The following is a 22,913-nucleotide window of genomic DNA, read 5'->3' on the forward strand; positions in this document are numbered from 1 at the left end:
TTGCGCACAACCAATATTTAGACAAAAGATTCAGGGCAGGAATTGAGTTGCACTCCCTAGAAGATTACACCCAGCAAGAAGTTAATATAGAAAGATTCAAGCAGAGATCTGGGGAAACATTACTTACATGGATGGTGTTATTGTTTGACACAGGAGTCTCTGGAGTAATGTTAGATATAGGAGACGCTCCTATGTTTTGTACTCTTAGCATGGACCCCCATAATACTGGAACAGTTCAGGGGTCATCATGGTAATCAACGGATCACCCTACTGCAGTTAGCAGTTGTGGGATGTAACCATAAGGATCCTACAGAATCAGATTGGCCACAACATGATAAGCAACGGTACACCTTAAGAGATGCAATGCAGAGAATTAAGGAGCAGGGAATGAAAACTGCTGTTTTCCTCGGTGATGCTCACGGTCTGTTAGAGGGACCGCTCTCTGTGTCAGTGCGAAATAAAATCATTTGCCTTGCTCCTCCAGCTTACAAGCAGGTAATAATGACTCTCTTATTTAATTAGACAGGGCAGGCAGTAAAAGATGTGCTGGAGGCAGTTCACGAGTTAGGAGAGCTTGGAGACTGAACTGAACCTGAGAGAGCTTCGAGGTCTGAGGGTCGCAAAGAAAAAAACAGAGTACCTAGGAGAGACATGTTCACGACATTACTGAAGGATAATGTCAACAGGGAGCAGATTGATGGGATAGATACCAAAAGCTTGTGGGGATGTACCATGAGAGAGGGCTGAACAGAAAGGAAGGCAGCAGGAAAGTTAACAAGGAAGATGACAAACAAGCAAATCAGGGCCAACCACGGATGCAGAAGGACTGAAAAGAGAGGGAGAAAATGTTTCTTCACAAGGGAAATAGGAGGAAGATTTGGACAGTGAGTGGTTAACTGCTGAGAACAGGGAAGGAGAAGAATCTGCTCGCAGATATAAAAACATATATCCAGACCTGACTTGGGCAGAGGTTGACAGGTTTAAATCAGATTAGGAAACAGGTCAATCTCCGGTACAGGGATGGGCTCATAAAAATAACAGACACCATGTTGATTTAGAAATTCACTGGAAGCACAAAAGGTTCAAAGGGTCCTGGCATTAGTCGACACCAGAGCGTAGGCCTCTTTAATTTATGGAAATTTACCAGTCAGCACTACACCATCAGAGGGTTGGGTGGAAAACAAACCCCTTCCATGCAGACTACTGTTCAAATAAAAATAGGAAGAACACCAAAAAGAGAATATACTCTTCTGATTGTGCCCCTCCTAGAATATATGCTGGGAGCTGACATTCTGAAGGGGATGACTTTGTACTTGGATGATGGTTGTTATTTTGGATCAGAGAGATATATTTCAGTGGCAGCAATGAGGGTGGGTTATCTGAAGATACCCCCAGTGAAGGTGCCCCCAGCAACCAAGGTGATTCGTTCAAAGCAATACCAAATTCCGGGAGGGCATGAGGAAATAAGTGAGACTATACAAGAGTTGATGGATGCTGGTGTGGTGGCTCCAGTGACCACTGAATGGAATAACCCTCTGTGGCTGATGCACCGACCTGATGACCACTATAGAATGACTGTTGATTACTGCGAATTGAATAAATATGCACCATCACTTTGATTAAAAGAATATAAAAACATAAAGGGACTTTGTATGCAACCAGTGATAGTGCTAATGCTTTCTTTTCTATACCATTGGCACCTGAGAATCATGGTAGCAGACAATTTAACATGCTATCTTTGCCTATGTGGTCTGTACATATCCCCACCATCTGTCATTGGCTGGTGGCAGAAAACCTGGATGAAGTATCTGTCATTCCAGGGATGCAATTGACCCGTTACATTGATGATGTGATGACTCAGGGGAGAAACAAGAACAGGAGCAGACTCAGTTGGACCGGGTTGTGGAACTCTTGCAGAGCAAGGGGTGAATGATTAATCCAGATAAGACACAGGAACCCCCTCAAAATATTAAGTTTCTAGGAATTCACTGGAATCAGGAACACAGAGAGGTGTTACCGCAGGCAAAACAAAAGATCTTAGAATTTGCCCCTCCCCGCACTAAGCAGGAGACTCAGCGATTCATTGGATTGTTTGATTTTTGGAGACAGCATATCCCTCACTTGCATCAGATTTTGGTCTTGTTGTATAAAGTGACAAGAAAGAAACATGAGTTTGAATGTGGGAGCATCAGCAGTGTGCATTTGACTTGGCAAAAGTGGTGATTCAACAGGCTTTAGACTTATGGCCAGTACAGGGAAGAGACATTGAGTTGCATGTAACAGTTCAGGGGCAATATGCAAATTCGAGCATGTGGCAAAAACAGGGATGAGCGAGGGTGGCCCTGGGTTTCTGGACTAAAAAGCTACCTGAAGCTGGAGAGAGATATACTCCCTTTGAGAGACAGTTGCTTGTTTGTTACTGTGCTCTAGTGGATACTGTGCAAATTACCCTAGTTCATAATGTAATTCTAAGATCTGAGATTCCAATAATGCAGTGGGTGGTTAGTTCACCTTAAACTCACTGCATAGGTCATGCACAAGAAGCTAGTATCATACGTTGGAAATGGTAAATACAGGACAGAGCCCAAGTGGGACCAGCAGAGACAGCAGCTCTATATGAACAGGTGTCACAGGCCCCTGTGCAGGACGATGAGAGGGTGCAGAAGGACCCAAAGTTAAAAGAGTCACCATTGAAATGGGGTGAGCCATTTGAATCTTTGTCCTCTGAGGAGAGGAAGCATGTGTGGTTTACTGATGGTTCAGCCGAGTATGTGGGGGCCAAAAGACATTGGAAGGCAGTGTCAAATAACCCAGTCACCAAGAAGTTGTTATCTTTTACAGGAGAAGGGAAAAGTTGTCAATATGCAGAATTGTACGCTATATATCAGGCACTGACACAAGAGTTGCCTGGGACTGGTCACATTTATACTGATTCTCGGTCTACCACCAATGGGTTAGCCACTTGGCTTCCCACATGGCATGCACATAACTGGCAAATACTTTCTAAGGAGGTGTGGGGCAAAGAGTTGTGTCAAGAAATTTGGGAAATGCTAGAGCAAAGTATGTTACTGTGTATCATGAAGATGCCCACTGTCCCACTGATTCACTAGAACGATGGTTCAATTCCCTTGCAGACAACAAAGCCAAAATCTCAGAGGGAGGAGTGGCGACACATGATTCTGATTTGGTGGGGATGGCTAAGTGGGCGCACCAAAAATGTGGACATCTGGGAGAGAAAGCCACTTCTAGGTAGGCAGAGATTAGAGGGATGCACATTCCCTTTGACGTGACAAAAACTGTGATCATGCAGTGTCCTGTTTGCCAACACACACAACAAAGATCTGTCCCACACCAGTCAAAGGTCAATTGGGGAGAGGGAACTTGCCGGGGCAGATTTGGCAAATTGATTACTTTGGGCCACTATCGACTAGTTGCAGGTGTCAAACGCTTGCACAGCAGTGGACACTTAAGGGCATATTTCTACTCTGCTTGCACCAGATTTGCATCATTTTTTTAACGCAACTCTGGTGCAAACTTAACTCCATATTTATATTTTGACGCTAGACCAGTCTAGCGTCAAAATATTGGAGTTAAAATAATTTTATTTTTACTGTGAAAACCTATCTTGCGTCAATGAGATGCAAGGTAGGCGTTCCCAGGAAAAAAATTACTCTAAAGCCTTAGCGCCTTATTTATCCTCCTGTGCAAAAATCACGCACATGAGGAGGAGGTCCTTAACTAATGGCACTAAGCCTGCTTAGCACCTTTATTTCACAACTGGGTCACAGCAGGCGTTAGGGGACCGGCGGGCTCATTTCCGTGGTCAGAGACCATGGAAGCAGCCCACAGGTGCCCTTCCCTGCCCCCAGGGACACCCCCACCCACCTAAGGATGTGGGGGACCCATTCCAGGTAAGTCCAGTTAAGTTTTTTGTTTTTTGTTTTAAGTGCCATGGGGGCCTAACTTGGGCCCCCCTACATGGCACTGTGCCCAATGGCCATGCCCTGGGGACAAAAGTACCCTGGGCATGGCCATTGGGCAGGGGGCATGACTCCTGTCTTTACTAAGACAGGAGTCATGTCCACAGGGGTTGTGTGTCAAAAAATGACACTAGTCAGGTTAGAGTCATTTTTCTGACTCTAACCTGACTAGCGCCATTCTTCAACACTCAATCTCCTGTTTCCCCTACGCCTCCCCCACCCGGTTAGCGTCATTTATTTTGACACAAACCGAGCCTTACTGCCGTCTAGCATCATTCCTTAAATATGACACCCGGCTGGCGTCCAGGAATGGCGCTAGCTGGCGGTAAACTTTTTGACGCAAACCTGCGCTAGCACAGGTTTGCGTCAAAAAGTATAAATCAGGGCCTTACTCTGGTTACCTGATTGCCGTCCATTGCAAACGTGCCACCCAATACAACACCATCAAGAATCTGGATTTGTTAATGTTCTATTACAGAGTCCCACTCCAAATCCAGAGTGACAACGGGTCACATTTCAAAGGAAAATTGGTACAAGTTTATTGCTCACAACACAATATTGAGTGGATTTATCCCATTCCATATTATCCAAAGCTGCAGGACTGATTGAGAGAATGAATGGCTTGCTGAATGCCCAATTACAAAAACTATCAGATGGAACTTTGAAAAGCTGGAGAGAACATTTAAATGAAGCCCTTCAAATTTTTAATAACAGACACTGACAAATGCAGAGACTTCTTTAATGTGTATGTTAAACCCAGCATTACAGATACAACCCCATGTGGCGACTAACATCATTATGTATTGGGAAATAAAACCAGGAGCCTTGGCTCCTTACTGAGTCACACCAGAATCTGCAGGTCTTGATCTACATGCCTTAAAGGCCTATACATTGAAACCGAGAGACATGGCACTCTTTGAAACAGGTGTTGGAACACAGATTGCCCCGGAGCATTTCACATTGATTGCTCCCGGATCTGGGTTGGCAGTCAAAGGTATTCAGATGCGGATTACCAAGGAAAAATCAAAACCATTCTACTGAATAGTGGAGACATTGACTTGATAATGCAATCTGGAGACAGAATTGTGCAGATTGTAATTATCCCAGTGTATGGAGGAATAGTGAAAAAAGGGACTGCCCCAGCCCTTTTTACAGTGCCTGGGGAGAGAGGTTTCAGCTCAACTGACAAAAGCCCTGGTGCTAACGTGTGAGTATAATCCCCAAATCATCCTCCAGAACCAGCAGAGATCATAGCTAAGGGTAATGATAATGTCCTCTTAATCATGAATCAGGGAAGGAGAGATGGGAGTACATACCAACTGATAAATGTTTTTTGCGAGAATGATCATACTTGTCTCTTTTACAGATCATGCTATGAGGTGCCTGTGTGCTAGCCGTGCTATGTGGTTTCCCTTTGGGCATGTGTCTGTGGGGTCGGAAGGGACCAACAGCCCCCAGCTCTGAAACGATTGACTGACCACCCGATCGGCACCTTTACTGCACTTGACCAAAAATGTATGGACTCATCTGCCACGAGTCGTACTCAACAGGTCGGACTTCTGCATGGCTCCCATAAAAAGTACGATGGATGTCATACCCACCTGTTTAGTGGCAATTCCTACTGCTGCACAAGTTTTATTACATAATTTCAATGCCACCAACAAAGATGGAGCCATTCAAGAAAGTGACGTGTTATCCCATATTAGTCCTACAAATATTGTAGATTTTGCCAAGAGGTAGCAAATGAAAAATGGGACAATTTGACCATGGTGATTAATTACAATAGTACCACTGGTGATGTTTGCTATACTTTAATTCTCACAAAATCAGAAAATGTGCTCAAATGCACCTAGACTCAACAACGGTGTCTCCTCAAGAGATCCTGCGGGAACCACAGACACTGTGTCAGCTTAGAAGTGATAATCACTGTAAAAATATGAACAACAGCATGTCTTGTCTCTCCTCTGTGACTGCTACTAGTCAGATCAAGCATGTCAAACTACCAATGGGATGGTTGTTCTCTTGTGGAAATACCACTTTCACATATATTCCTGCTAATATAACTGGTGGATCCTGTACCTTTACACGATTAGGGCTCATGATGTTTCCATTTCACTCTGTATATACTCGCTATTCAAGGGAAACAGTTCAATTAAGCAAAGACTCCATTGCTTTAGCTGAATTATTGCTAGATATACGAGGTACTAGAAAAGCTGCATTGCAAAACAGGGCCGGTATTGACTATTTACTGTTAAGCACGATTATGATTGCTCAGAATGTGAAAGCCTGTGTTGTTTTAACCTATCATACCACTATAAGGGGCATATTTATGAGCTCCTAGCGGCAACAAAGCTTTACTTTTCGTGACTGTCCGGTGGCAAAATAACCTACTCCATATTTACAAGGTGAAATTAAGCCACCTTGTAAATACGGCCCCTTCACACGCAGCCCTTTGCGTAGAAGGGCTGTGCAATGGGTGTTGCTGTGGGCGTGCCACAGTAACATCCATTGCATTTTGACTCTGCCTCAGATTTATGCGTTTTGGTAAACGTGAGGCTGCGCCAAAATCTAACGCCACCCCAATGGTGGCGTTAGCAAGGTGCAGCAAGGAGGAATACTTTTATTCCTCCTTGTTTTTGCTAGAAACAGCAAAATGCCAGTCATGATTGTTTATGTGAGGGAAGATGTCCCTTCCTGCACATAAACAATCTTTTCAAAATGACACTTTGGTACTTCTGTGTGTGCTGCGTTCTGCAGCACGCACAGAAGTGCCAAATCACCATTAGTGATTGTTTATGTGCAGGATGGGACACCTTCCCACACATAAACAATCAAACCCCTCAACGCAGACATCCTTGCATGATGGTGCAAGGATGCTTGCATTGGCGCTAGGCAGCTCAAATTAGCGGCAGCGCAGGGGACAAAACAGGGGTGTGCTGTTTTCAATTAAATATAGCGCATCTCTGTGTTGTGAAAATGACGGTGCGTGGCACTGCCAATTTATGTGCAGCGTCGCGCTCTGTCATTTTCCATTAAATATAGGCCTAAATCCATTCAGTTCCATATTGACACTTTACATGAATTGGTGAAATGAGTAAAACAAGATGTGGACAAAGGGTGGTGGGACTGGTTATTTTGTTGGTTGCCTGATTTTGGGCAATTACGCAATATTTTAGGTGGGATACTCGTAGTGATTTGTATTATAATAATGCTATGTTGCTGTGTCCAATTCATACTTAATCTACTTACAATGTTTAAACCGAAAAGGGTTCATTTTAGACCAGTATGTTATGAGAGTCCCTGGTCAATGTGTGGAGTGTAATGCTATTTCTATTTAACCACGACTCCATCTTGACCACTGACTCCATTTTGTACTTCGCTTTGCTTCAAACGCCGTCACAGTGGCGCAGGTATTTTTCAATGCACAGCTTGTTAATGTGTTTTCACTTTTCTCACTAGGGAAGGGAACATAATATGGGGGATGAAACCTTTATAAGCCTGTACAAGGCTAAGAATGTTTTTTGGTAGAGAAGGGTATAGCTCCATTTTAGAAATACACCTTGGGATTTGGCCAGTCTCTAGCGTGTTTTTCAAAACTGACCTGGTACGGTCAGTGCTTGAATTTCACAACTTACTCGACGGGAGGGGGGTTTCTAGAACCTTACTCTTAAGTTTGTTTAAAGTATATAAGGTGGGGAAGCTTGACACTGAGAAGAGAAGGAACTCATCTCTGAGGGTGGACGGATTGCTCAGAGTAATCCTATTGGGGTTGTTCTTTTTTGTCTCAGTTGTCAGGGGATCCACAGCTTGACGTTGGAAGACAAAGGATGATGTTGGATTCAAACCCATGGTGATACATTTTTAATTCTTAATATCTAGCTTTACTGTGTGCATACATAAAAATACGTAGTCACTATCTATATATTCATTGTTGATGTATTGCGCTTTCTTTGATTATTGTTCCACTGCTGTGATTATTTTAAAGAGTTGCATGTGTGTTGCTGCATTCACATTAAATGCTCATGTCATTATTTTGGTGTAACCTGGGAAGAGACGAGTGCTGCATTCGCTGCATTCCTTTCACTTCGTCCCCTCTCAGTCTTAAGCAATGCAAAACACACCTTACCTCTTGTGTAGGGATTGTTTACATTGTGTGCTTTGGATGTTTGTCACACAAATTAATCTACATCCCGTTTACCTTCCATTCTCTTGCAATGTGGATGATATGTGTGAGTCAGTCACAAGGATGTTGCAGGGGAGGTCTGTTTGGGTTTAATGACGCATTCATACAGATGTATCTGTTATGTCACGACAGGCCATGGCATGTGAACGATGTGAGGATGTCACTTCAATTTGTAGGTGTGAGATTGATAAGGACCTACTGTTGTGTGACACAATATTATAAGCACATCAGCATCCTTGTAATTGGGATGTGCACATTTAAAGTGTTGTAGTGTGTGGTGGTGCAGTATCAGTAACCTGGCCAAAGGGGGCACCATGGGGCTGTGATCATGACCTATGTTGTGTACGATTCTGTAACGGGACACGGACGATCTTTTTGACCATGGAGCACAGCCCACGTACCAGGTCAATGGCGGCCCATCGAGTTGCTGTGGATTCCTAGGAAATTGGTAAGTGTTTGGCTCACTATCGGTTGCGTCCATTCCAGAAATGATTTTGTGCAAATCTAGCAGCACAGGCAGCAGCAGGATGTGTAGGATCGACTCCATGGCTGCACAGGATGTGTGAGGTGCTTACAGGTGGGTTTCTGCCTTATATTCCTCCATTTCTGCAATCTCAGATGTGGTGGCTGGACATTCACAGTCATATCAGTGTACATCAACTTTGTGAGTGGACCAGTTGCACTGGTAGTCTTGACCTCCAGTTGCTGCACTGACTTATCTTACCAACGCTGCGGTCTAGCTTTGCTGGTTGTGTGGGAGGTACCATGGCGGTCTTCCGGCTATGTAACTGCATGCATCTTAATACAGCCGTCAGATCGCCAACACTGCAGCAGTCATATCGCCATTGCCACCATGGATTTCCCCAGACCACAAAACTCATAATCAGTCCCTAAACATGTTTTAGGGTTATAGTCTGTGGAAAGAATTTTGTTAGGATAGGCAGTCTATATTTGTTATAAAAATGTAATACCTGGCAAGTTTTTTTTATTCCTATGTGGTCCCAAAGAGCAGAGGTTAATTGAAGAGGCTTTCTGTTTTGTCCAACTTCTTGATTCTTGTATATCTATTTAATGTCAGAAAGAAAATGGTCAAATACTTACTGATTATGTTGACTTTCTCTTTCATTTGAATTTAGTATGTTTTTTTGGAAATACTTACTTGTATACTGTTGATTTCCTCAAATTATGTAGGCCTGGGCAGTAAATGCAACTCCGCTTGTGCAGTTTTTTTAATTCGGGCACTCCATGCTGCATGGAGTAGTATGGAGTTCCCAAATTTGGCCATTGGGTGCAAATCGTTTTTTGTTTCTGTTTGTGCATAAAAGATTTGTTTTTTACACTAGCTGGTGAGCGACACAATATTCTCAGGCCGCTGGCGAGGGTGTGAGATTTCACCCCGAGCGTACGGCTTCTGACCCCCATGGCGACAATATAGTGCCACTCACGAGCGCACCTTGTGTAGATTTTCTACTCAAGAAGCATCTACATATCCTCAAAAATATGACTGAGTGGATCTTCTTCTCCAACGGACTGTTCGAGTTGTTTTTTAGCGTTAGAAGCCTTTTTTCTAACTTTTTTTTCCAACAGGAATGAAGTGCCCCAGAGATTCCAGCTTCCGGTTCCTGTCCAGGAGGCTCCTCCCAATGCTTTGTCCATCTTCTGGTCACTTTTCACTTGGCTTTTCGAGATAGAAGGATCACTCTGTTAGTCTGCTGGAGACATACCTTTAGATTTAAGGACCTTGTTTTTGTGATATCACACAAATAAGTTCAAAAACTATTTTATAGGGGGTGGGGGGGGTTGTTTGATAGGGCATGCACCAGTATTTCCATGTACTTTAATTTGATTTTTGCATTTCATTGTGGTGGGTGGCCTGGAGTTTAAGCAGGGGCCCACTTATTTTTTTGCGTTTCATTTTTCAACTTTTGTATAGGAAAAATGTTGCACATTTCAGTACCTCCTCTCCATGTTTGTTACATTTGCAGTATTCATTTATTTTACTATGTGGCCTAGTCTTCCAATGGGCCATCCAGCAGGTAGGCCCAGTATTGGTCATCAGTGCATGAAAGAAATGTGTCTGTGGTATAAGTTTTTAAAACTTCATTTAGGTCAGGGATGGCATTGGATTAAATTGAAAATGGTTGCTATTGTTTGTATTTCATTTTTGTCTGCAAAAAGTGTGTGTATAAGAGTATTGATGCCATAAGTGGATGTGTGTTGCTTTTTCATTGCTGAATTAATGTAAGTGTTTTCTTCAGTGTTATCACTGTGCCTCTTTTTTTCTGGCCTGTGTACGCGTGTGTGTGTGTGTTTGTCATTGGCCACCATTTGATTTTGTTCTCCATGCCATGTGGCCAGGGGCTATTTTGTGTAATCTGTGTGTTTGCTTGTGATCTTTGTTTCCCATGCCATTTTGCTCACTGTTGTTTGACCAGGTGGCTGGAGACCATTTTGTGCATCCAGCCAGTGTGCCTTTGCCATAGGCTTGAATGTGTTCTTTGTTCACCGTGCCTCCTTGCTCGCTGTTGTTATTTAACCATATGGCTGGCATCCATTTTTGCATCCAGCCAGTGTGGCCTTGCCATAGGTTTGCATGGCTGGATGTGAAATCAGTTTAATAATATGCTTGAGGACCATTGTAGTATATGTATGTTATGGGTATGATTATGATCAACAGTGTTTATATTACATGCATTTTTTTACATTTTTCATTTGCGCCTCCTTTCCTGATATCAGGTTTCTTCTCATACTCCCATACAAACATCAGCAATTATTTTCTTTGTTTTACTTTTTTAATTTTAGTTGTTTATTTTAATTGTTTTATTTTATTTCCTAATTTTCTTTTAATGTTTTAAAAAAAATTGTTGTATTTTTTTGTTTAAATTTAAATTTCTTTTTTTTTCATTTTGCCTCAGTTCGTCTATCCAACACTTGCACACAGCCGTGCACCTCCCTGACTGCCACAGGTGACTCTTTTAGAATAGATGGACAAGCAAAGAGCTATATCTCTATGTTGTGCTATCCTGATTGGAAATGAAATTTTATAGTATGGTGGAGTGATTTCACTTTAAAATGGTTGATTTATTATTACCTAAGTAACCAACCACAGTAATATTGCCTTTGTCTGTACTAATTCAAACTGCAACAAGGCCACGGTTCACTGAATGTTTTTCATGCTTGTTTGCTTTTCGGTGCACAAGAGAAGAAGGGACATCACCCACAGTGTTGCCAAACAGAAGCCCTGTATGGAGACGTCAGCCCTTGTGCATTTTAGTGCTACTTCCAACTGAGAGCTTTAAGATGACCCCAAAGAAAGTTGCTCCCAAGAAAGTGTTCTGTGAGAAGGAGCAGCTTTCTGCCAGTGGCATGCCGACCACAGCCTTTTTCAGGAGATGTGTGACTGCCCCACCACACTTTGGAGAGGCACATGGGAGCAGTACTTCTGCATCAAGAGCACCACCCCAACCTAAGCCCCAGACCATGCCTGTCACTGAGGCAGCCACTGTAATCACAGTGACACTGATAAGCAGGGACTTTGAATTGGATTTGACCCTTTCGCTAAGTAGTACCCAGTCATTTCAGGAAACAGAGCAAAATGGACAGCAGCTACAGCCAGCATCCTGAAGTTGGAGCAGAACAGGATGTCGCGCTTCCTGCCAAGCAAGAATATCCTCTGTTAGAATTATTGGCTCCCAGATTTCCAGCAAGGAAAAGTAAGGGTAGTCCACCATCTTCTCGAACCCCGCGTCTGATGATGATGATGATGGGAACATGGAGTGGAGATGCCAGACTAGGCAAGGTAAAAGAAAAGTTCCTGAAAGTATTAGAATTATGTAAAGGGACAATGAGGAGGATGATGACTATTAGCCAGTCACTGTGGAAGCTGACACAGAGGAGTCTGACATTACTCCTCCTATTCAACCTGCTCTGAGGGATGTGGCAGAGGTAGCACCACCAGCTCCCATATTTGTAAGGCCCCAGGTGCAACAGACACCTACCATATTTGTAAGGTCCCAGCTGCACCAACCCCCTACCTGAGTAAAAGTATTGACTGCAGAGAGGCAATCAATGACACTCTCATTTACTTCCAGTTCTTCTTCAGGCATTGCCAGTGGCCCACGAAGAAAGTACTTCTCACCAAGTTTGGCACTTTTTAATGCTTAGCAAACCTGAGGAAAAATTGCAATATGCTCCATTTGCCATGCAAGTGTTCTTTGAGGTAAGCCTTGCTCATGTTGTGATACTGGAGGCCAAAAGACCCATATGAAAAAACATCACGCAATTTGATGGGAGGCACACCTTAAAAAATTGCTAAATGTGATTGTGGTGGTCAAGGTGAGGAGAACTAGGAAACATCAACTACAAGTTCAATCACGGCAGTAGGTCATGATGAGGAAGAAGAGGGTTACATCCTCACACAAAGCAGCCCTATCCTCAGCAGTGCTCCACAATCACCAGCCTCAGTGACCTCACAATGGCACAAGAAGGATAAGAGATAGATGGAGACACCATGGCTTTCAGTGACTGCCCCATGACACATTGAGTCTGCTACCACCTACTTCTAGAAAGTCACCTGCATCGAAAAGAAGAAACTCCAGGCTGCTTTTATGGACATGTTTAGTGGGAGGGGCCCTACGACTGCAACACTGCAAAGGCCTGTTTGTACAATAGGAAGCTGGTTCAAATGTTAGGGCTGAATCTCAACCCTTTTTCTTTTGTGGAAGGAGTGGGATTCTTAGAATTTGTGGCAGCCATCTGACTAAAATGAAGGGTTTCAAGTCGGACCTATTTTGCTGCAGTTGCTGTTCTATCGCTGTTATCATGATGTGCTGTGATTGGTTGGACAAGCTTTGCAGCAAAGTGTTTTTCACACTATCCACCTGTGAAAGACATGTGAGACAGTTGTCAGGCAACTGATTACATGGGCATCACTGCACACTGGATCTTTTTTGCGGAGGTAAAGCAATAGCTATCTACATGCCTTGGCCCTGAAAAAAGTTGTAAGAGCATTCAGCGGCATGCAACAGTAGCCATGTTCGCCATGGAGAAATTCCACACAGCTACAAACATCTTGGACAAACTTAACCTCAAGGTGTCTGAATTGAATTTGTTGCCATGAACAATGGCAGTAACATAGTCATGGATATGGAAGATGGAAGATGGTGGGCATTTCAGGGTCCTGTGTTTGGTGCATTGCATCAACCTGGTTCTGCAAAAGTTTCTAAAAAAAGAAGATATAGTCAGCGACATACTGACCACCTGCAGAAAAATCTGCACTCGTTTCAGCCATTCTTTTAAAGTACTGAAGCAGTTGCAGATTATTCAGCATGCTAATGAAGGACCAGTTAAAGCCCTGATAAAGGAGGTGCCAACACATTGGAACTGAGCCTATTACATGTGGCAACGTCTGTTTGAGCAGTACAGACAGTCAAATGCTTGGCACAGATGTAAGGAGGACAGTACAATGGGCCAAGCTATCCCATTTTTGCATCTGCTACAGGACCAGTAAAGAAAGTGTCTGAAGGGTTTGCAATCACAGGTGTGAGCAAAAACCAAGAAATACATACCTTTGATGAGAGCTTAATCTTTTGCTTGGCTTGTAATGCAAGGCTACAAAACGACTTAATGTTGCCAAAGGAGTACATTTGTGCCACACTACTTGATCCTAAGTACTAAACAATTCTACCTACTTTAATTCCTTTTTCTGAAGGGGATGTTTCAAAATATAAGAGGTGGATTGTTGAGCAAGCTGGACACCCGGAAGAAGAACAGCTGGAACTTAGAGTCCCAATCTGTAGTTCCAGGGTGCCACCTTCAACTTCCAGAGAGGGTAGTCTTGTCTCATCACAGCAGCCAACACCAGCAACAAGTACACTAGCAACAACAGCAACAGAAGAATTGGACCCAACCTTTGTATTAGCCTAGTTTCAAATGGCAGGTCTGAAGTCCAGTGCAGAGGTGAAGGCAAAAGACGTCGAGCAAGTGGCAGCACCAATGACCATTCAGAGTCTGTTCCAGGAGTGTCTGGATGACCCAAAAGAGGTGTATATGAATCAAAATATATTGGTGTATTGGTATGGGAAAATGTGCCAATGGCCAGAGCTCAGCAGGCTAGCAATAAAGTATCTAGCTTGTCCTGTAGCCAGTCTGTTTGCTGAGTGTGCGTTCTGTGCAGCTGGTGCAGTTGTTACAGTGAGAAGGACCGTCTCTTGCCTCAAAACATGGAGAGATTGACGATGGTCAAAATGAATCAACATTTCATACCACACAATTACACTGTTCCTGAAACAGCACAGGAGGAGGAGGAGGAGGATTTTTTTTTTTATTTTTTTTTATTTATTTATTGATTTTATCATATCAAACATATAAAAATAAAACAACAGTCCCTACAGAGCATCATATTCTAAAGAGCAAAAGCTCCCCACTGCGATATTAACATATATTCCGTACAGGAGAAATCAGACAGGTACGCATTAATTATTACAGTTCAGTTTATTCTGCAAATTTCCCATCTATTGATTGAAGACATGATCTGTACGGAATTACCACGGGGCAGTTTTCTGCCAGAGATGCAGTAGATATAACATGCAGTTGAATAAGGGACATCAACAAATATAAACAAAAAGGAGCAGGTGGGGAATACAACCAGTCCACAACAGCCATTCACCTTTTCTGACGTAGATGCCAAAGTACAGAGGGGTCAGTGTTCTGTCCGTGCTTCTTTGGTTATATCACTCACTCGTCTTGGGCCGCTAAGAAATTATTCAGCGGGGTCCAAATATCTTTGGGTCTAGACCCTTCAGGCATCAGGTTCCAGAAGACTATAAGCTGATCATGACAGAAAGCTGCATCTCTTAGCCATTCAGAACGGCGCGGCACTCTCGTCCCGCCCCAGCACATGGCCACTCTGCGCTTGGCTAACAGCAATAGTATGCCCACTAAACGTCTGTGTGTTGCCCTGATGTCCTCCACACACCCAAGCAGCGCGATTCTAGGAGTGGCTGGGATTTCTATTTCGACCATTTCAGAAATTGCGTTGAAAACTGCCACCCAGAAAGCGTAAACATCCGCACATTCCCATGCCAAGTGTAAAAAACTAGCCTCCGGCGCCAGGCAGCGCGCGCAGCTCGCATCTTCGCGCAGCCCCAAGGAGTACATCCGCCCTGGGGTATAATATAGTCTGTGCAAAAATTTAAAATGCAGCAATCTGAACCTGTAATTTGGCGTCAACGCTCTCGTATGCGCACAGCAGGCGCGCCACAGAGCCTCCGAGATGGGCTCTCCCAGGTCCGCCTCCCACGCTAGTCTGGATGGCTCTCGGAGATTATTCCTCTGTTCCTGCATGCAGTTATATACTGTAGTTTGGTGACCAGCCTATTAGGCGACCGTGCACAGCAGAGAATCTCCAGTGCGCAGAACTCCACCGGGGCCTCATCCGAGCTCCATAAGCGGTTCTGCAAGAAAGAGCGAACTCAGATCACATACATACGCTGAAGCGCCGTGCACTCGCGACCGGCCAGTATCTCAGATACATCAAGCAAGCGATCATCCATCATCCAATCTCTCAGCTCGGTTAGGCCAGCATCTCGGAGAAATCCACGTACTCCACCATCACGGTACAGCTGCTCGTCAGCTATCGCCATTACCGGTAGGGAAGGAGCGAACGGGGCCGAAACCCCGGATCGCCGCATCAGCACACCCCACGCCCGCATCGTACATGCCACTGTGTCAATCCCCCGCACCCGGGACGGAACACGTCCACCAAATGCTCTCGCCAGGTCGTCCGGCCACACAGAGTCGCTCTCAGGCGCCAGGTGCGGCAGATAACGAATAGGATTCAGCCAGTAATATGCAAAGTGCGCCTGAGCACATAGATAATACAGCTCCATATCCGGCGCAGCAAGCCCCCCTAGTTCGAATGGCAGCGTCAGCCTCTCCCATGAAATACGCGCGCGTCGGCCCGCCCACACCAGACAGATCAGTGCTGAGCGCATACGCCTCAGATAACTTCTCGGAAGCGGGAGAGGGAGATTCACAAATAAGTACAAAAATTTCGGAAGGACTACCATCTTTGCAATAGCAATACGTCCTATCAACGACAGCGGGAGGGTACGCCAGATCTCTACCTTCCCCTCCAGCCACGTCAGAGCGGCACCGTAGTTAGCCAGCCATAGCTCCTCCACGTCACAGCACAGCTGTATACCCAAGTACCTCACCGGCCCATCCGCCCACATCAGAGGATATCGGGAGTCATATTGCAGCACCCTGGGGTTCAAAGGCAGCACCACTGACTTAGACCAATTAATATTAATACCTGAAAAGGTACCAAAACGCACAATCTCGTCAAGTAGTATATCCAGATTCTGGTCGGGATTCCGTATATATAATGCAATATCATCTGCATACAGAGATATCAAAATTGGTCGCTGCCGGAATTGCAATCCTCTGTCGTTATAATTCTGTCGGAGCCGGGCCGCCAGGGGCTCCATTGCCGCAGCAAAAAGAAGAGGAGACAACGGGCAACCCTGGCGAGTGCCGTGCACAACCGGGAACGGAGCAGATACATTCCCATTGAGGCGCAATCTAGCAGTGGGCAATGTATACAGCAATTTAATCCAGCGGAGGAAGCGCGCACTAATTCCCACCCGACCCAACAGGGCAAACATATAGTCCCATGTTAAGGAGTCAAACGCTTTAGCTGCGTCCAGAAAAACAGCCGCCGCATTGTCATCTTTTTCTAGTGTTCCCGCCACCGCGAAGAAGGTGCGCAAGTTGTGACCCGTAGACCTTCCCGGGACAAAACTCGACTGATCTGGGAGCACCAAACTAGGGAGAAGAGGCTGTAGCCTCGCCGCAATCATCTTCGCTAGGATTTTGTTGTCAATATTTATCATGGAAAGTGGGCGATACGAGTCGCACCGAGTCGGATCCTTTTCAGGCTTCAGGATTGTCACTATCAGTGCCTCCCGGAGCGAGGTCGGGAGCGACCCCGTCTCCAGGGCTTCTGCATAGACCTCCAATAGTCGAGGAGCTAATATATCCACATACTCTTTATAGAACGCAGAGGTTAGGCCATCCAATCCAGGAGACTTCTCTCCAGGTAGGCCACGAATGGCCGCAGTCACCTCCTTCACTGAAAATGGTTCATCTAAGTATTTCCTGTGCACCTCGTCAAACCATATTAACGCAATATCCTCAAAGGGCATCTGTGCGTCAGTCACACCAGTTTCCGTCGGAGCTGCATAGAGCCCAGCGTAGAATTCAGTAAACACCTGCATAATTCCTCCCGATCCCGATACACTCTCACCCCCTCCATCCATGACCTCAGAGACATAGTCATTGGCCCAAGGTTTACGAAGTAAAGCTGCCAATGTACGTCCAGCCCTTTCGCCCTCCCCGTACTGACGCGCGCGAGCCTCCCTCCAGAGGAAGCAAATTTCCCTGAGAGAAACCTCCTCATACAGCGATATCGCTTGGCGGATCTCCGCAACAACTTCATTAGACCAGTTAAATTCTAGTCGTCTTTCTAGCTCAGCAAGCCGTGACTCAATTTCAGCCAACTCTCGCCTCAGGGTTTTAACTATACCGTGTTGTTTCGAGATACAAACCCCTCTGATAACAACTTTAAATGCCTCCCAAAGGGTTCCTGGGGGCTCCACTGATCCCTGATTCTCTGCAAAGTACATTTTAATCGCCTCCCGCAGTTCCTCACGGAAAGCCGGATCGCGAAGCGCCCCCCTAGGCAGCCGCCACATAATAGATCTACCAAGTTCAGTCGGTATCTCCAATTCCAGACACACCGGCGAGTGATCTGACAGCGTACGAGGAAGATGTTCAACCGCTCTAGTCCAGGCCAACATATCCCTGGAGCCCAACCAGCGGTCTATACGAGACCAGCTACCATGCACATAATTCAGACATGTACCCTCTCTCGCCACTCCATGCCGCAGCCGCCATAAGCCAACCAGTGCACCATCACGCATCACGGCCTCCAAGGCCTTAGCCGCCGCAACATGTTGCATCCTGGCTTTACCCTCCCTATCCAACTTGGCATCAAGTACGACATTAAAATCTCCCCCCCAAAGTATCGCACCCGGTCCCAACGACTCCACCAGGAGCCACAGCTCCAGGAAAAAACCTGGATCATCAACATTCGGCCCATACACAGCGACTAGGCGACACGCCTTGTCTAGTAACACACCACTCATCAGTACATATCTGCCATTTGGATCCACCAGTACTTTTTTCGTTCGCCACTGCAGACCCTTGCGTACAAGGACTGCGACTCCGTGGGAGTAACCTGAGTATGTTGAGCAATGCATCTCACCTACCCACCCGGATTTTAGTCTATGTGTTGCGGACTTCACTAGCTGTGTCTCCTGAAGCATACATACATCAATTGCATGTCTCTTAACATATGCAGCCACAAGTCGAGCTTTCCTACTGTCGTTAAGCCCCCGCACATTCCAAGTCAAACATCTGATCCCAGATACTTCCTCACCTCTCGGCTCCATCCACAGTCAGCCAGTATTGCACGCAAAGGCCAATCCCCACCTGCCATAAAGTTCGCAAGGAAACAAATAGAACATTCATACATAAATGAAGAAACAGTACCCCACTAACATGTGAGAATCCCCCCACCCCCCGCCCAATCAGGCCCCCCAATCGAACCCATCCAATTGCCCACCCAACTTGACCCCAAATCCCACTTCGAAAGCAAGAACAGTGAATAACAGGACTCATCCCAGGGGCTATGACCGGCCTATTATCTCTCCACCCAGGTGGCATCGGGAGAGAGGGCACGTGGGCCAGTCGCCAGTCACTAAACCAAACGGGGCCAGGAAGGAGCAGCGGCACACCCCCGCGATTCCAACAATGGGTGTCAGGTCGATCGGAGCATGTTAGTCATTGTCACTTAAGGCAGCGCCGTCATTGCCACGGACGCGGCGCTCTGCAGGTTCCCGCTCCCTCGGCAGTTGTCGAGCAAACTTGGTCGGTTGTTTTAAGTCCGTGAAGTAGTGCATCTTACCCTCATGGCGCACCCTCAGCCTGGCAGGATACAACAGGGCAAAGCTCACTCCCGCCTGAGATAGCAGTCGCTTAACCGGCAGAAAAGCACGTCTCTGGGACTGCACACTGAGTGTATAGTCTGGAAAGAAATTTATTTCGGAGTTCTTATAGAGCAACGGACGTCTCTCCCTTGCCAGGCGGAGTACAGCGTCAGGGTCACGGTAATTCAACAGACGTGCAATAATTGGACGTGCGGGAGTCCCGGGGGGGGTCGGGGTCCCAAAGATCTGTGAGCTCTCTCAACCACCAGCATCCGAGAGAGCTCACCGGCGAACAGCTCAGACAGCATCTGCTCAATGAAGTCTTCCATTCGCCCCATATCGGTCGCCTCCGGCAGTCCCACAATTCGAATATTATTGCGGCGTGATCTTGATTCCAAGTCCTCGTTCTTGTTACGTATGACCTCAAGGATTCGATCCATACGTGCGATCCGATTCCTGTCACCCTGGCGTGCATCCTCTATCTCAGACGTACGTGACTCCAAGGCCTCAAGCCTGGTGTCGTGATCGTCTATGCGCGCCCTAATGCGATCAAGTTGTTCGGTGACATGATCCAGTTTGGTGTCAATGCCCGCCAGGCTGGCCTTAAGGTCTAAAAACATGGACTTCACCGATGCCTCAGGGCTATGCCCTCCGTTCAGCTCCTCACAGTGCTGGGAGTTGGCAGCAGCGTTCTTTTTTTTCCCCCCTTCGAAGGTAAGTTTGGCCTGACGTTGATCCGCCTTGCCCATAGTTCCACCCTACTCCAACACCTCCGACCAGGTCCAGGTGAGTAAAGCCAAGCGAAGGAAGATCCGGACCTCAGAGACCTCTCAAGTTAGCGTGGGGCTCACCGTGGGCTCCTGCACCAGGAGCAGGGATCGTCAAGCAACGGGGTCCCAGAGCATCAGCCTATCCTCGCAGGCCAAGTCAGCCCGCACTGTCCATCCGGGAGTCGCCACTCGTACACCCTCCTCGGGCCCCCGCGGTCACAGCCTTCACCGCTCTCCACCAAGCCTCACTTCACATCGCTGAATTGGCGGCCCGAGGGGCCCACCCGAATGTTCAGACAACTTTCCAGAACCAAGCAAGTGCAGTTACGAGCCCAGGGGGCCCCTTTGAGGTATTACCTCGACGGCTAGTCACCTTACGGTCCTCCCCCTCGCCCGTCTAAGCCGCCTGGCCCAGAGACCGCCTCGGGGCCCGTCGGAGCCTCCTCTGCACCAGCGTCACCAGGGCCAAGCTTGTTGTGGGGCCGCGACGCGACCACGTCGCCGAATGGCTCCCTGGCGCGGTCCCGCGCCCGATCTCCTACCTCCGGGAGCAGCCGCGGGCCTCAAGTCCGCCCGCCCGCTCTGCGCCCTGCGCAGCTCCACGCACGGTCGCACTCCCCAGAAGCCGCCGAGGCTTCCACTCTCGTTCGCCCGCACCGCGGTCTGTCTGCGCGAGCGCGGCCGTCAGCAGGCCCGCCCGCATCCTTTTACCGCGGCTCCGACCTCTCCGCTGCTCCTGAGCCGCCGAAGGCAGCCCAGGGGTTTCTCTGAACCGGGCGCGCCAGGCTCACTCCCGCCAGCACCGTCGGATGTGGAAATTATCGGATAAACGGCCCCGGGCCAGGCAGAGCCTCTCTAAGTGGTGGCCATCTTGCCCGGCGGTCAGGCCACGCCCCGAGGAGGATTGTTCATAATCAAGTGTGTTAGCTGACCAACTTCTGGATGAATTACCTGCGTTTGAGGACAAACTCTACTTCCTCGACTGAGCATGCCAGTGCCACCATAGAGCTTTTTAAATTGTTTCTCATTGAACTTCATTCCTTGCAAAAAATGTAACTAGTGGAACATTATGTTTGTGTCTGACTTATGCTGCCCCACCATTTTGTGTCATATCAGATGTATGTCCAGATTGGAATTGGACAAGTGTGCAGTGAAGAAGCCTCCACAACTCCTTAATGACATTGGAGACAATGCCTGCCTCCCTCACATGCCTATCCTTTGTTTGCATCACTTAGCAGGGCTGTCCTAGAAGATCATTGATTTACACAAGTGCCAATCCAAATTCCAATGGGTTGCCTGCATCAAACATTCAATTGTTCACCAACCTGTGCCTGGATTGGAAGAGGTATCTACAACTATTGCACCAATGAGTGAGTGATTGTGAGTCATGATTGATGATGTATGTGGTATCAGACAGTGAATGCGGGTGTTCAATTATTAGTAAACTTGATTTTGATGAATTGTAATGTTTAGTGCTTGATCATTTTTCCTGAAGGTAATTGGCCTTTACAAACTTACTAAGCGAACATCTACTTGTAGGGTCCACTCCTTATTTCTGGTTCTTCAAAGACCAGACCAGTCACTTTAGTTAACAAAGACAAATATATACAAAATACTGCAATTATGTTTCTCGACTTGTTCTTCAACAGCAGTGCCCTACATGTCTATATCGCTTGGGTCAGGACTGGGACGGAGTTACTCAGAGTCCAGGCGGAGGATGGAAGGACTCAGGGTAGGACAACCTCAACACCTAGAAGAAGAAAGTTATCGACTTCAAAGGAAAACCATGACTCTGATGCCTACTACTCAGCTCAGCTATGTGGACTTGAGAGAGGTGGATTGAATTGGGAAATGCTGCTGAGTGTGTGTGTTGCACTATTGGCAAACTTGAAACTCCGAGTCCTCTTGTTTTTGCTCTGCCTCTGAGTCTTATTGGTACACTTCTCATGAAGCTTACCTTCCTTTTGTTCTTCTCCTTGACTCTTTAATACGGTTTCTGTTTTCCAATCCACAGGCCTTCTTTTCTCCTGCACGAACAAAAGGTGAAAGCTGAGCTCACCACTCCTGTTTATCTACTGGACCGGTTTAGACAGGAACCCAACAGTGACAGACATTCCTGAGGAGAATGCAGATGCACTGCCCAATTTGGCAATACAGTATCATTTTTCTTTTAACAATCATATTTGTAGAACTGGTTAGGTTCAATTCACTTCTCTATAATTTGATTTTTTCAAACCCAGAAGACAGAACATTTAGATATCTAATAAACCAGGTCTCTGGGGCAGACAGACTGTTTGCAATGCATTTAAGTGAACTGTGTCACACTCATTCCTTCATTACCTTCCGTAACATATTGATGATAATGATGTGCTGCTCATTGCCCTAATTAATATTGTTCATGTGTTGTGTTTGTCTTTGTCACACGTTTAACCAAATCCCCTTCCCCATCCGTTCATGAAACACCTAATCCTCTTCCCCTGGGCTGTGTGAGTTTTTTTTTTACATGAGTCTTAATTTACACCAAGTAGATCACACACTTAGGCCCATATTTATACTCTGTTTGAGCTGAAATAGCATCATTTTGTTAATGCTATTTCAGCGCAAACTTAACTCCATATTTATATTTTGACGCTGGACCCGTCTAGCGTCAAAATATTGGAGTCAAAGTAATTTTTTGCCTGCAGAAAACTACCTTGCATCAATGAGATGCAAGGTAGGCGTTCCCAGGCAAAAAAATAACTCTAAGGCCCTTGCACCTTATTTTTACTCCTGTGCAAAAATCACGCATGGGAGGAGGAGGGCCCTAAATAATGGCTCTAAGCATGCTTAGCGCCATTATTTAACGCCTGGGTATGGGCAGGCATTAGGGGACCTGTGGGCGATTTTCCATGGTCAGAGACCATGGAAACAGCTCACACGTGCCCTTCCC

The sequence above is a fragment of the Pleurodeles waltl genome, chromosome 8 (assembly GCF_031143425.1).
Source record: "Pleurodeles waltl isolate 20211129_DDA chromosome 8, aPleWal1.hap1.20221129, whole genome shotgun sequence".
Classification (NCBI taxonomy): domain Eukaryota; kingdom Metazoa; phylum Chordata; class Amphibia; order Caudata; family Salamandridae; genus Pleurodeles; species Pleurodeles waltl.